This window comes from Panthera pardus, unplaced genomic scaffold (genome assembly GCF_024362965.1).
Source record: "Panthera pardus isolate Hobbes unplaced genomic scaffold, ASM2436296v1 HiC_scaffold_7, whole genome shotgun sequence".
Lineage (NCBI taxonomy): Eukaryota > Metazoa > Chordata > Mammalia > Carnivora > Felidae > Panthera > Panthera pardus.
The window spans coordinates 48,420,822-48,436,810 of record NW_026527002.1 but is presented as its reverse complement, the minus strand read 5'-3'; the positions used below and the strand labels follow the sequence as shown (position 1 = coordinate 48,436,810).

Below are 15,989 nucleotides of genomic sequence, written 5' to 3'. Positions count from 1 at the left end.
TTCTCTCATGAATCTCTCTTATGTCAACTTAATTATTAGGCCCTAGAAGGGAAGAAGGGAAAAGTTTTCCTCCCCTACAGTTGAGATTAATTCGGTTACCTACTTTGGTGGTATGGATGTCGAGTTAGCTTAGCAATCTAGAGAAGTAGAATTAGTTCCAAGAAAAGTTCAATTTATAGCAGAATATAGTCGAACAAAAGAAAAGGTATTTACGTTTCATTTCTAAGAATATATGTCCCCTTTGAAGATTTACCTCCCTCCTTTTATTAGCTACTCATAAGACATAATTTCAAGTTTTATAGTAGCCAATTAAATGACTTCACTTGCTTCTTTGATCAGGCGTCACAGGCATGACCACATTGACAAGGAGGCCATGGGACTTATGTTTTTTCAAGACAGTCTTGATTTTTGCTTACTTTGTTTATACTCCACCCCATTCCACGAAGAATGTAATGTCACTCACAAGAACATACGCAGTCATACCAATAAAACTCAAGCACAGAATCAGGACCAAGGAAAATCAAGAGCAGAGCAAAGAAAACATAAGTACGTAAAACCCAGGAATCCGAGCCGGCAATTGTTTCCCGTTTGTCTCTGAACCACCGGAAAGCAAAGCAAAAGAGAAGACGCACTTAGTCACAGAATTCTCATTATTAGAAAAAAGGAAGCAGACAATTTCCTCAGGAGGGGCTTATATTGTCCTGGCACCAAATTCTCCAAAGAAATTTATTGTTTGGGTCTTTACAGGGAGCCCTGGGTTATACAGTGGACAAAATCCTCGAGGATATTCACAAAGTACCAAGCCATTTGTGACTCATTTCTTTCACTTTAAACCAAAGCTAAGGAAATAACTCTTAACTGAAATTCAGTGAATGACCTCCCAAACTGGTGTGCCAGGCAACAATGTTTTGAAGGAAGTTCATAGGATTGTCGCTTTAAAAAAAAAGAAATGTGTTCCATACTCAAGTAAGTTTGGGAACCTCTGAGTTAACCGGTCAGTCAGGGTTCTTTGTGGCAGAGTTTTTCAGAAGCGGATGTGCATTGTAGTTTAAACCAATCAACCGATCCATGTGGCGGTTTGTTATTTTACCACAGAAGTCTTCTTCTGAGGTTCACCTACGAATAGTCTCTGAATTCTGTGACACACAGTTTGGAAACAATGAGCCACGATCAACTGATGGAAATACAATAATGAGAGGACAGTGCAGCTGTTTTTGTGGTTAATAGCATGTGTGTGTTACTGGGCAGATTTGGGTACAAATCCTGTCTCTAACACCTACCAGCTGCATGACTTGGAAAAAGGTACCCAAACTCGCTGGGCTTTAGTTTCCTCATTCATAAAATGAAGTGCGTTAATTAGGAAGGCACTGGCCCCAAGGAACAAAAAAATCTGTCCGAGTTACTTAAGGGTTTATTTTTCTGATCTAATACATCCACAGATGCGCCATTCAGGGCCTGTGAAACTGTTCGTGAATGTCTTCTGGTCCAGAGCCCTTCTGCTTTGCCATCCATAGCATGGAGGCATCTGTCTTCGTGCTTGCTGTCCCATGGTTGCAAAATGGCTGCTGGAGCCTCATTCCTCACATCAAGTGTTAGTCATGAAAAAGTGGGATGTAAACTACTTCTGAGCAGCCAATCCAGTGTCAGCCATAGGGGTTAGTAAGAGAAACTTCCTCAAAGAAGTATTTTGAGAATTAAGTGAGATACTGAATGAGATAATGAACGTGCTTACGCAGTGCCTAGTATTGGTTAGCGGTCAAAAAACATCAATTATTTTAATATATTGTTATACTATATAAATATTAACATATATATACTATATGCATATGCCATATAACATATATATAACATGTAATAATATAAATATTATTTTAATGTAATTTTAGTGGATAGCCTTCGGTTCAGCATGATACTAGTATTTAGAGTACCTCCAGGAGAATTGTGTGTTCTTCAATGACCGGTAAACGTCCCTTTGCTCAGTGGGGCTTCGTAGAAGCAAAAGGTGAGACGTAACGCAATCCACTCCTATAAGGCTCTGGAGTACAGGCAGAGAGGAGATGCTCTAGGAAGCGGATGAGCAGGAGGAAAGCTGGCGTCCTAGCAGGAACCTAGCAGGATTCGCTCCGAGGTCAGACCCGTTCCATCTCTAAGTGGAGACCTGCAGGGGGTTCCCAGGCCAGACCCTGACTGGGAAGCAATTTCAGTAACAGAGCTTAGTCGAGTACAATGAATTTCTGTATCGCAGAATGTAGACAGGGTGATTGGGAGAAGTCTCAATTCTGTAAATATTCTGTGCCGCTGTCAGACCATGGATAGAATGGCTAATTATAGATAGAAATAACATTTTGAAAGACTAATAGATACGTACGGTGAATATTTACCATGAGTCCAATATTGTCTCATGGTCGTGGAGAGCTGAGTAACACTTTTATGAGTCACTTTGGGAAATACTGGGATAAATGTCAGACATATTAGCAGAAATTCATTGCCAGTTAGAAGGAACAGAAGAAACGCATCACCAAAAAAAACCCAACCTTGGAACTAAGTATCAACTCAGGTAACGAAATCCTGGTGATAAGGAGGGCGAGGACACGGATGATAATGGTTGAGGCTTCATCAGCACCACACCAGGCACTGTTTTATGTGCTTTGCAGACCATAAATCCCAAATACGTAATTTTCCCCATATTTTTAGTATCGATAGCTCACTTGGAGTGACTGCTTTGTGTCCAGCACCAGCACTGGTGAGATCCTCACAGATCTCTTATATAGATGTGCCCTACTATGATTCTAATTCCATAGATGAGACCCCTGAGGCTTAGCATGAAAGCTACGTGGCTAGTAACCGGGGAGCTGGGATTTGATAGACATCCCTCCTGCTGAGCTCAAGCGCTTAGACTGCGCTCTATGACATAAAACATATACTTGTATGTACATAGCTTTTATAAGAACACTTCACCTCTTTTCTCTTAAGAAAAAATATGAATTGGGGACTTCTTTGTTAGGAGTTGAGCATTGCTCTGCTGAGAGACAAAGTCTGGACTGAATGACCCAGATTCTCTCGTGGCCACGTGATTTTTTTTTGTTTTCATCGCAGTACCGGACACCCATATCCTCTCACAAGGAGAAGGGAGAGCAATGAACTGAGAGACTGAGTCATTCCCTGGGCCAGGTGACTCCCCGCTCTTTGGCGTTGAGAGGAAAAAGATCTGAGCCAGAATCACCAAATCGTTTGACCCTCTGCTCAGTCGACTTCCAACAGTTCCTACAAGGTTATTCAAAACCAGCTGGCCGGGCTGTGTTCCACATCACCCGATTTATAACTGAATAAAGTTATCTTGTTCTACTGGGTGTTTTCAAGTTTAATGTTGGGGACTCCCCACCGATAGCCGCCACTGGAGAACAAGCAAATAGAGTTAAGTGGGGCAGAAAATCCAAGTAATTCTTGATATCTAAAAATACCTCAGGGGCACCTGGGTGGCTCAGTTGGTTGGGCGGCCGACTTCGGCTCAGGTCATGATCTCACGGTCCGTGAGTTCGAGCCCCGAGTCAGGCTCTGTGCTGACAGTTCAGAACCTGGAGCCTGTTTCAGATTCTGTGTCTCCCTCTCTCTGACCCTCCCCTGTTCATGCTCTGTCTCTCCCTGTCTTAAAAATAAAATGTTAAATAAATAAATAAATAAATAAAAGAAAAATACCTCAGAAAAAGTTTGTCAGGTGTTTAATTTAAAAAGATAAATTCCATCGTACGGTGCTGCAAGATTTAGTTGAAAAACAACAACAACAGAATATTCTGAGAGCTGTGATTGGTAACCCTTGTGTGATTATCCATCGAAGAGTGAAATCGGGTTGGACTCAGCCTCCCTTTATCTACCTGGATCCTTACCAGTGTGCCCTCTGCCATTCTCGACAGAAGGTCAGTGGGATATGCCCCCTTTTCTGTAAAGTATTATCACTTGAATCGGTTACAGATGATTACATATGAAAGGGAAGAAGGGCATACATATTTATAACATATTCCTTCGCGCGCCAGGTAACTTCATATATTATGCATGCTAGATCTCATTTAATCTTTAATGCGAGCCCATTAAGCTCTACTTCATCTTCCTTGAGAAAGGAGAAAATTGAGGCTTAAAATCACCAACTGATCCACATTAAGTCACACAACCAGTAAATGCAGACCCAGGGTTTGAGCCAAAGTCTGTCCAGCTCCACAGCCTGTGTCCTTTCCCCTTCAAGAACAGTTCCCAACCCTGGCTACAGACCAGCGTCACCTGGGGAGCTTTTTCAGATAGACCGACGCACTGGAGCACCTGGGTGGCTCAGTCGGTTAAGCATCCTTGATTTCAGCTCAGATCATGATCTCTCGGGTTCTTGAGTTGGAGCCCCACGTTGGGCTCCGCACTGATGGTGCGGAGCCTGCTTGGGATGCTGTCTCTCTCTCTCTCCGTTTCTCTCAAAATGAATAAATAAATAAAATACATATCTATCTATCTATCTATCTATCTATATATCTATCGATCTATCTATCTATCTCAACACCTCGGTCCCACTCCCACTCGAATTATTACAGATCCAGATCTTATGTATGACTAGTGTGTGACACGCTCCTTAAGTATGACAAAAACTTACTTTGACATACCAGAAGAGCATTACTTTCAAATTTATTTGCTGCTGTTAGAAATGTAATTAGCGTTGTTTTCTCCAACTTGAACCCAGGGGAGGAAAATGAGCCCAGAGTCTCAGGCTACTTCCTCCAGTTTGCCTCCGTGGTAAAAGGAGAACCTGGCAGGAGAAAAAGAAAATTGTAGGCGTTTTGCGCAATCCCTGGAGCCCTATTGCTTCTGCTGACCGCTGCCCAGTGTGGTCCAGCGAATCGATTCTGAAGCACGAGGGGCAAACACATCCCGAAACTGCCGCCAGCCAGACGTTGCTTCCCAGTGAAAAGTAGAAAGTGTCTTCAGCCCTGCGTTTCAACACCCATATTTCTGAAAGACTTCATAAAAGCTATGGAAATGATGTCCCGGCTCGTAACTAGAACTTACCAAGACGGAAGCAAGAGCTAACAAGTTCTACCAACTTTCCATTCATAGGGTTGAAGGCTGGTTGCAAAAAATCCATCATGCCCCTCATGAGTCCTCGGTGGTAGGAAGACCTGACGTTTCTCATCTGTCATCTTTCTCTTTCAGGATCTTGAAAAGGTGTCAGAGCTCTGTCCGTAGCACGGAGACACCAGGCAATGAGCACTTAGAAGAGGAATTACTAGGCGGAAGAGGGAAGAGAAAAGACCGTCTGAAAGAATAGAGAACAGTCTGGAAGCATCCTGGTTCCCTTGTCTGCAGGGCTTCCAACTTAGGCCTTCTAAACCAAAGGAGTAATTCCACATGAACTCAGACGAGCCCGTCCTGCCTCAATTTTGCCCTCCTCGCAATGGCAGGCATACCTTTAATGGAATTTGAAGGCCTTTTCCGTAAAGACAGAAAAATATAAAGTCTGCTCTTTACCTCCTCGCTTTTTGGACACAAATGTGAAAACATTTTCACATCGTATCATTTATTTCTATCTTATGGTAAAAACATCTGTTTTAGGGGGTTATTACGTTATATTTCCAGAAAGGTAACTTCATAATCTGTCCACTAAATCTCAAGAATGTTTAGCCTCTCTTTCTCTTCCTAAATTCTGTACAATCACAGCATGGTGCTCCTCTCAAGGGGACTCCATACAGCCTCATCCTGTGCTTTGAGTTTCCCTGCATTATCTTGTTCAAATAGTCCGGTGCAAGCTGAGGTTAGTGGATAAAAAAGTAGACCAGGAACAGGCCTTGGCTTCTTTCTGAGGCCCCTTTTCAAAGGCAGGACTTCAGAGAGGCACTTTGTGTTCAGACCTCAAAAGGACCATTCTTTCTTGAGTTGTCACCTGAAATAGCTTACCTTTCTTGGTACAATAATTCCTCTAGGTCTAATTGTCTCCGGGCCAAATAACCCTCGTTCCTCTGACTTCTAGGTCTTCCGGCCAAGGGGCAAATTCCCACAGCTCCGTGTCACTAGTTCCAGTACCTAGGACAGACACCTGCACCACGGTTGGCCATTTGCAGGCCTTCGGGCAGCTGTCTGATCTTTGCCTAGAAAGTAATAGCACAGGCCAGCTGATATCAGAGAGTCCTGGGTTTAAAAACTGGCTTAAGAGCTTCTAATTGTACAACCTTCCCCAAGTTGCACAACAAATCTTAAAATAAGTTTCCTCATCTATAAAACGGAGATGCTAATAATATCCCGCAATATCTCTGACAATGAAAGAATGTCTATATAGTGCATAGCACTTAGTAGGCATTTGGAAGTACTGATTCTTTGCTCCTTTTTCTAAGCCACTATGGCTGGGTTTATATATCTAAATGTTAGGATTTTACAAAGACTAAAACAGAATCTTTTAAGGAGTTTCATTATAGTCAGCAATAACATTATAGTCAGCAATAACAAAGTCTTTATACTTGTGTTTATTTATCATCTGATTTCTTATTATGTGTCTATCATATTATATTTTAGCTGTCTGATTAGACTATGAGATCATGCAGAGTTGGATCTCTGTTTAAAATTCTCTCTATACCCACAGGACTTAAACGCATTCAGTAAATGCTTGATAGATGACAAATGAATTCATGAGTTCCTCAGTAAGCATTTAGGCCATGGACTTTGCTAATGCCTACGTCCCATGAGTGCTTTCAAGCGAATAAACATTTGCTGAGCATATGGAATGCTCAACATAGTATCTCCTAAGGAGCCGAGGCCCTTACAAGAAAGTGAAGTCCTAATCACTTTATAGTCAAGCATAAGAACATCTATAACAAGGATAAAGCTGTGCCAGAAGCTAGAGAGAGCATGCTGGGGCATTCAGGGGAAAGAGTGATTACCTTTGGTTAAGAGGATTAAGAAATCTTCATTGAAGAATGAGTTATCACTGGAAGTGAACCTTGGAAGATGAGTAAGATTCCAACAGCAGTGGAGAGAAGATGCTCCAGGGGAAGTTTGAGCCAAAGGCAGAATGTGAGATGGGCGTTCAGAGGGCTGCAAGTTTGAAGCACAAAATATGTGCAAGTCGGTTAGAGCTGCAAAGACAAGGAAGGCTTTGAAAGCTAGCCAGACTGAAAAATTGTTTCCTTTTTTTTTTTTTTAATGTTTATCTATTTTTGAGAGAGAGAGAGAGAGAGGGCAGGGGAAGGGCAGAGAGGGAGGGAGACACAGAACCTAAAGCAGGCTCCAGGCTCTGAGCTGTCAGCACAGAGCCCAACGCGGGCCCAAACTCACAAACTGTCAGATCGTGACCTGAGCCGAAGTCGGACCCCCAACCGACTGAGCCACCCAGGCGCCTCTGAAAATTGGTTCTTGAGTCAGGCAATGAGAGGTCCTGAAAATTTAGAGCAGAGAAGTTTTAGATTTATAGTAGTTTCCCCTTATCCCTGGGAGATATGTTCCCAAACCCCCAGTGGATGCCTGACACCGTGGAAAGTACGAACCCTATATATACTAGGGTTTTTCCTATACATATGTACCTATGAGATGTTTAATTTATAAATTAGGTACAGTAAGAAATTAACAATAAGGAGAAAATAGAATAACTATAATAATATACTGTAATAAAAGTTATATGAACGTGGTCTCCCTCTCAGAATATCTTACTGTACACTCACCGTCCTCCTTGTGATGATGTGAGATGGTAAAATGCCCCCATGATGAGATGAATTCATGTGAATGACAAATGGCTCAGGCACTGTGACTTAGCGTTAGGCTCCTACTAACGTTCTGAGGGTTTGTCAAAAGGATTATCTGCTTCCAGACTGCAGCTGACTGTGGATAACTGAACTGGTGGAAAGTGAAACCACAGATAAGGGAAGACTACTGTAATTAAGGTTGATTGAGTGTCTTCATTTTACAGATTAGGCAGGTGAGTTTCAGACAGATTAAATGACTTGCCCAGAACGCCGAGTGGCAGGGAAGGAAATCTACAGAGGTCCCTTGACATTCCCACCACACCGGAGCCATTGCTTCGGAAGATCTGCTGTGCAGCAGGGTAGGCTGGGCTGGAGGGAGGGGGACCGAAGCCAGGGAAGCCAGCCGAGAGGAAATGACTGCCGTTTCCTTTACATTCCTGCAGTGAAACCCTGCCCCACACAGTGTGACCTCAAACATAAGATGGTCTCCTATTTTCCCAGAGAAGATGCAAAAAGGTTTTGCGAATCTGAACGTAGAAACTGACTAAAGATGGTGGACGGAGCCAGATTTTGAAGCAAATATTCAGTAAGCCAGTCTTACTGAGTCTGGACCTTGAGGGGAGTGAGTGCTATGATCAGATTTGCATTTTAGAAAGGGAATTTTGTCAGCAGTTGTGGAGTCTGGATTCAAGGGGTAAACTGGGAGGCAGAGAGGTAAGAAGAGGTCTGCAGAAATCCAAGAGGCGTGGTGGCTCGGGCGAGGTTGGTGGCTGGCAGGAACGGGTGGAAAAGACAGGCGGGAGAGACAGTTGCCAAGTGTTTGAGACATGGTTCCTTTACAGAGGGGGAGGGGAGAGTCAAAGGTGACTCCAGAGTTTCTGTTTTGAGCAGTTTGGTGGATAGGAGGGCCACTGACTGTGAGCTGCAAGGCACATTGATGACACATTTACAAAGCTCGGGGGCGCCTGGGTGGCGCAGTCGGTTAAGTGTCCGACTTCAGCCAGGTCACGATCTCGCGGTCCGTGAGTTCGAGCCCCGCGTCAGGCTCTGGGCTGATGGCTCGGAGCCTGGAGCCTGTTTCCGATTCTGTGTCTCTCTCTCTGCCCCTCCCCCGTTCATGCTCTGTCTCTCTCTGTCCCAAAAATAAATAAAAAACGTTGAAAAAAATTTAAAAAAAAAACAAAAAAAAAACAAAGCTCGGAAGTGGCATTAGGAAGGGAAAGATAAAGGCAAAGGATAGGAGAGAAAGGATGTGACCAAAACATAAGCAGAAGAGTCAGGAGTGGCTGAGATGGGGAAGAGGCTGAGCTCTGGGAAACTTTATTCGTCCCATGCCTTTCCCACCAGCTTACATTTCCAAATTGTCCAGAGGCTTAATCACGCGGTACCATTCAGAAAGATTCTCTTTCCTGCTCTGATTATTCCAGAAGGAACAGGAAAACATGGTAATTACCACTCGTAATTTCCTCTCAGGAAAAGCTAAAACTCCTGCAAAATGAGCGTAGTATTTCGTTGACATAGAACAAAAATGGAACAGACTGGAAACAATCTTCCTTCGAAGACAAGCATAAACAAAGTCACTGACCATAACCACTTCTGTCTCAACTGCTGTTGCCAAAGGAGAAAATGGCTAGAAGATCATTGGTCTAGGAATAGGGTGATCAAGCTGTCCTGGGTTGCCTGGGACTTCCATGGTTTTATCAGGGAGAGTCTCACATCCCAGAATCCTTCAGTATCACCCTATCCGGAAATCAGACTTAGATCCTCAACCCGATTCTATTACTGATTGGTTGTGAAAACCTGGAACACAGCTTTTCTGAGCAGAGTTTTCTCATCCGTAAAACGAGAGGAAGGGCTTCCCTTTTTACATTTTCCCTGAGGGGAGTTCATTCAGTCCCATGAATTTAAATATCAGGTGATATTGTGATTTATAATATGAACTACACATTTGGTTTCTGTATAAAGCTCCTAAAACCCTTGGAATTTAAGTGCTGCAAGCCCTAAAGGTGTCTTCTGTTATGTTCATGAGGTGACTTTTGGCAAGTCCTTAGGTAGCTTAAAAATGGGGGCTGGTTGCCAGAGAAACCAACCACGTGATCAGAGGGTTGGAGTCTCACCTCCACACCCCTCACCCCTACCTCTGGGAAGGGTGAGGAAGCTGGAGATTGAGTTCAATCACCAATGGCCAATAATTTAACCGATCATGCCTATGTAATGAACCCTCCATAAGAACCCAAAGGACAGGTTTAGGGAGCTTCCAGGTTGGTAAAAATGTGGAGGTTTGGGAAGAGTGGCACACTTGAAGAGGCATGGGGGCTCTCTGCCCTTTCCCCATACCTTGACCTATGTATTTCTTCCACCTGGATCTTCCTGGTTGCTGTTCTTTTGTAATAAGCCAGTAATATAGTAAGATGTTTCCCTGAGTTCTGTGAGCTGTTCTAGCAAGTGAATGGAACCCAAGGACTGGGTCACGGGAACCTCTATAGCACAGGTGACAACCTGGACTCTTGATTAGCATCTGAAGTGGGGGGGGGGGGCAGTCTTGTGGGACTGAATTTACCTGAATTCTTCAGGTGGATAGCATCAGAATTGGTTTGTGGGATGCCCAACTGGTGTCGAAGACTTGCTTGGTGGTATGAAAAAACCCCCCACATATTGGATCCAATGACTCCAAATTTTGTATCTCCAGGTCTGACCATCCCCTCTCACCCTCAAGCTACACACTTGAATTTCCAACCTCCTACTCAGCACCTTCACCGTCCAGTAGCCCGCAAGCACCTCGAGGCTCAAACAGAACTCTTGAGTTTCTCCCCAAACCTGTTCTCCCCAGGTTTCTTCCGTAGCTTCTCTTAGTAAATGACACCACCAGCCAGCCAATTGCTTGAACCAAAAACCTAGGAATCATCTTTGATTTCCTTACTTGTCCTCTGTCTCGATTCTAGGCCAAAAAGCAAGTTCTGTGAGCTCAACCTCTAAAATGTATCCCCAATACATCTACTTCTCCAAACAGTAGCCAGAGGACCTTATAAGAATAAAACCCCAGCTCCTTGCTACGGCCCAGGAGGCCCTCTGGATCCAGCCTCTGCTTTGCTGTCCCATCTCACCCCGCCCCTCACCCCTCTCTCCCTCGGGTCCAGCCACACTGGCCTTTCCCGATCCCCAGCTGTAGAGACTTCGCACTCCTTTGTCACTAGGCCCGGACTCCTGTCTGCCCGGATGGCAGTTTTGTGCAGCTGGCTCCTTCTAGTCACTCCCGTCTTGGCTCAAATGTCCCCCCTACACAGGCCTGCTCTGACCACCCACCCTGTGCCCAGGCTGATGCTGCCCAGGAGAGCAAGAGCTGGGCCCGAGCCATGTGGACCCCTGCCCGGGAGGACAGCTTGGCGGGGAGAAGGGCTTCCATACCATGAGACTGTATGGAGTGGACCCCCCCCCCCCCCCAATCAAGACAGGGCGGGAACGATAGCATGACCCCCAAGCCCAGGAGGTACAGCTGGAGAGACCCAGCAAGGGAGTCTATGAGAACACAGAAAATCCCCAGAAAAAGTAAAACAAAACAAAAACACCAAGGAAGCAAATAATAAGAGCTTTAAGTATTAGAAGAACTTGAGGGCCGGAAGCAAGCTTCTAACCGGGAAATAAGAACTCTCGATTCCCTTCCCCTCATCCTTTGGCAAACTCCGGAATGGAGGGGAGAGGAGATGAGCAAATAAGGGACAGGAGCTAACCTGGACTTCTGCCCTGAGGCAGGTCTGCCGCTCCTCTCTGCAGGCACGAGGGAGGGATGATCTTTCCTGGGACTTGCCACTCTGATTTCTGAATTGAGACCATGTTTGGACTTTCTGCAACTGTAGGGCTTTCTGTTACCTAAGAATGCCCAGATAAACCTCAGGGCTGCTGTAGGCGGCAGGGGAAAACCTTCCCTTTTAGGATACATGTTTAAGAGACAGGCAAAAATAAAGCCATAGTGTGATCACATCCCGCGAACTGTCCTACCTTCCAGTGACAAGCAGCCCAGCTTGGAGCTAAGCCAGGGTCTGTCTGAATTCCAGGCCTTTGGAGTCTGTAAAATGTGATCAAGGCTACAGCAGCGAGTGAAGGGTTACCCGAATCTCCTCCACTCTGTCTTCTTTGTCCAGAGGCTTTTCTGTGTCTCAAAAATTAGCCTCAAAGTGGGTGATGGGCAGAGAGGAGGGCACTTATTGGGATGAGCACTGGGTGTTGTATGGAAACCAATTTGACAATAAATTATATTTTAAAAAATAAAGTTAAAAAAATTAGCCTCGATTTTACTCAAGAATTAGTAGGTGAATTGTCACTATTCTTTGTGTTTCAGGGATTTCAAATAAAGCTGTTTTAGAAGGATCTTTAAAAAAATTTATTTTCCTGTGTCCACATAGGTGATATTTTGGAATATACGTACTTACTTGGTTTTTCCCTGGTTTTGACAGCCAGCAAGAAACAGACGAGGAGAACCAAATGAGCCTACTCTCAGTCACTTGGTCACACACGTTGGAGCTGAGTGTTCTCCCTTCCCAGAGAAGGGCATTGCACGTTTGGCTCCTGGTTCCAGACAATCCATCGGTGCAGAAGAAATCTGTGAAAATCCCAGCCCGCTGCCAGACAGCTCCTCACGAGGGACTCCTTTACGCCTAAAATCATGTCTCCCTTGCTAGTTACCAATTTAACTAGAACTTGCCAATTTAACCATGCAAATGGAGCTTTAAAGAGAAACACCAAGGCTCCATAGCCTAAAAACCAAGGAAGCAAGTTTTCTTCTGCATTATTGTGAGTCAGTGCTTCTGCCCAGAACGGAGCATGTGTTCCCTTGAAGATTTCCTGAGGGTGGCGGCTCTCGTCTTCCCAGTATGCCCAAGGCATATTTTTGTATTGAATAACGTCAACCAACAAGGAATTCCCTGAAAATTTAAGTAAACGGGCATTTATCTGGGTAGTTAGAATTGCAATTCAGGAGACCCAGCTTCGGGGAGAAACAGGACTCCTGTTCTGAGGAAGACAAAGAGGGGGCAGAGTTAGAAAGACAGAGGTCATGAGTGCAGATCTCTTTTTGGTCCCCTATGGAAACCAGGATTGAAACAAAGGAAAGTGGGATCTGTTGGGCTAATACGCAAATGAGGAAATGAAACTTGTCAGAGCACGTTGGTTCTTTTCAGAGCGAGGAATGTGAATGACTCAGGTGTCATGGTGAGGAGGGCTTGCAGCTGGCAAAAAGTTCACAGTTTCTCTGCTGAGGAGGTCCATACATTCCTCCTGCCCCTTGTGGCCTTGTGGCCCTACTTGAAAGGGACTCTCGCAGCTAGGCTCCATTTTGAAATCTCCTTTACAGTAAGAAGTGCTTATCTTGAAAGAAGGTGCTTTTGTGGTGAATTAGAAGATACAACCTCCCTAAAAAATAAGGACCCGGCTCTCTAGCATATTTACCCTTGATCTGAGTTTTATTTTTAATTTTTTGTTATTAAAAACATTTTTTTAGTGTTTATTTTTTAAAGGGAGAGAGAGTGTGTGAGCAGGGGAGGGTCGGGGAGAGAGAGAGAGAGAGAGAGAGAGAGAGAGAGAGAGAGAGAATCCGAAGCAGGCTCCAGGCTCCAAGCTGTCAGCAGAAAGCCCCATGTGGGGCTCCAATTCATGAGCTGTGAGATCATGGCCTGGGCCTAGGTCAGAAGCTGCCCAGGTGCCCCCTTGAGCGGAGTGTTATATGCCAGACCTTGCCCATGTCCTGGGAATTTCAAAGTTGTATCACAGTGCAACAGTAATTAACAACCTTGTGTTTATCCTCATATGCTGGACACCAGTGCTAAGTGCTTTACAGATACATTCTTACTAAAAAAAAAAAAATCCCCCTGCTCCCTTGGGATACTATTAGCGCCATGTTTTTTAAGTTTACTTATTTATTTTGAGAGAGAGAGAGCGTGCCCACACAAGCAGGGGAGGGACAGAGAGAAAGGGAGACAGAGAATCCCAAGCAAGCTCCACACCATCAGTGCAGAGCCTGATACGGGACCTGAACTCACAAACTATGAGATCACGACCTGAGCTGAGATCACGAGTCAGACACTTAATCGACCGAGCCATCCAGGCACCCCTGGAAACTCTTCCCATCCAGGTTGCACCCTAGACCAATTAAACCAGAATCTCCAGGGCTGGGACCTGGGCATAAATAGTTTTTAAAGCTCTCCAGGTGACTCCAATGTGCAGCCTTACTGCAAGCCATCCGTGCTAAGCAACCCTAATAATTCGTTCCACCTGCTAATTTTTTTTTAACTAGAAAAAAATTCTATTCCATTTCATTGCTTTCCATAAGCAGCCACTGTGGCCCCGTGCTACTGTCTGCATAGCATGTCCTTTCTCCTGGAGGACCCCGCTATCTGAGGCCATAATTTTCCTGTTCTGGAACAAAGCAGGAGTGCTTACTATGGTAGATCTATAATACTTAGGTTTGCAATACATTTTAGAAAGATCCCCCAAATGTATTAATATTACCTTGAAAGGAATTTTAACATTATAGCAGAATTCAGAAGATGGCCATTGCCTTTGTTGCTGTTGAAAAAAAAAGGGAGAGAAAGCTAAAAGAAACAAAGGTGAAATTTCACAGATTTGCAGCTAGGGTGCGCTATCATCGATCCTGGCGTTAGCGCCAACAGCTTGGAAGCGCTGAGACACTGATGCTCTGAAAAGGGCTGTGAAGTCACTTGCCATGCATTGTGACGGGGAGGAAATTCACACTCACGTTCATGGTGCGGTGGACGGGGCGCGGTTTCCACAGACAGGCAGACATGGGTTCACGTCCCAGCTCCGCTGTCCACTAGCTGTGACAACCCGCCTTCACGTCTCTGCCCTTCACGGGGCTGCAAGGCTCACTGGCAGGATTGCTTCACTGATCAGAGAGTGTGCGAGGCACCCAGCGCCGTACCTGGCCCAGGGCTGTAATTATCATTATGTGACAGACGCCACGTTATCTACAATTGTGGTCTCACTTAATCCTCACAACGGACCCTCCCAAAGATGCTGTTATTCCCACTGAAGGGAAGTGAGCCCCTCACAGGCTCCACCGTGTGCTCCTGGGTACGCAGTTGTAAAATGCCAGGGTAAGGGCTGTCTCCTGCACCGGAGGCCCGGGCTCTCTGTTTTTCCTGGCTGTCTGGCTGCCACCCCTTGATTCAGAGGCCATCCCATGGCTGGTTTATCTATTAGAACAGAAGGACATCGTCTGTGGATAATGGAGTAAAATAAAAAGGCAAACAAAAATTTGGGGCTATCTCCCCGGCACATGGCAAAGTGACGAAAAAGGTTATTCGGAGCAGAAGGCGCAATGTTATGCATCTATTTTTTTTTTTTTTTCTTTTAAAGTGGAGTTCTTGGGGCACCTCCGTGGCTCAGTCGGTCAAGCCTCTGACTTTGGCCCAGGTCACGATCTCACAGTCTGTGAGTTCCAGCCCTGCGTTGGGATCTGTGCTGACAGCTCACAGAGCCTGGAGCCTGCTTTGGATTCTGTGTCTCCCTCTCTCTCTGCCCCACCCCTGCTTGTGCTCTGCCTCTCAAAAATTAATAAACGTTACCAAAAAAAATTTTTTTTTAAAATAAAATGGAGTTCTACCTGGAAAAGTCCTGGCTAAGAAACTGAAACTGCCAAGCTCAGCCTGGCAGGAAGTGCCCAGACTTGGCTCTCTGCTGGGTTAAAAAATCTGGGTGATGGGGCGCCTGGGTGGCTCTGTCGGTTGAGCAACTGACTTCAGCTCAGGTCATGATCTCGCGGTTCATGGGTTCGAGCCCCATGTCGGGCTCTGTGCTGACAGCTCAGAGCCTGGAGCCTGTTTCAGATTTTGTGTCTCCCTCTCTCTCTGCCCCTTCCCTGCTTGTGCTTGCTTTCTCTCATCTCTCAAAAATCAATAAACGTTAAAAAAAAAAAAAATCTGGGTGATCCATTGCCTGATCATGTCTGGGTCTTCTGATAGTTCCCCTATTCCTAGAGAATTAAGGATACATTCCTTCTGACATTGGTTTTTACGGTCTTCCATGGGGGATGGTTTGGGAGAACAATCTAAAGAAAATTTTTTTTAAGTTTATTTGCTTATTTATTTTGAGAGAGACAGAGACAGTGTGAGTAGAGGAGGGGCAGAGAGAGAGAGAGACACAGAGAGAGAGAGACAGAGAATCCCAAGCAGGCTCTGCCCTGTCAGCATGGAGCCCGATGTGGGGCTCAAACTCACAAAAGTATGAGATCATGACCTGAGCCAAAACCAAGAGTTGGACGCTTAACTGACTGAG

The 15,989-nt window shown here is 45.0% G+C and overlaps 1 long non-coding RNA gene across 1 annotated transcript; it reads right to left on the bottom strand.

Moving 5' to 3' along the window:
• Positions 1-4,650: 4,650 nt before the first annotated feature.
• LOC109277968 (uncharacterized) lies at positions 4,651-6,114 on the bottom strand. Its single transcript, XR_002085419.2, has 3 exons — positions 5,929-6,114; positions 5,044-5,260; positions 4,651-4,783 (listed from the first exon to the last, which is right to left on the bottom strand). It is a non-coding gene; the product is annotated as an uncharacterized LOC109277968 (long non-coding RNA).
• Between the last annotated feature and the right edge of the window lie 9,875 nt (positions 6,115-15,989).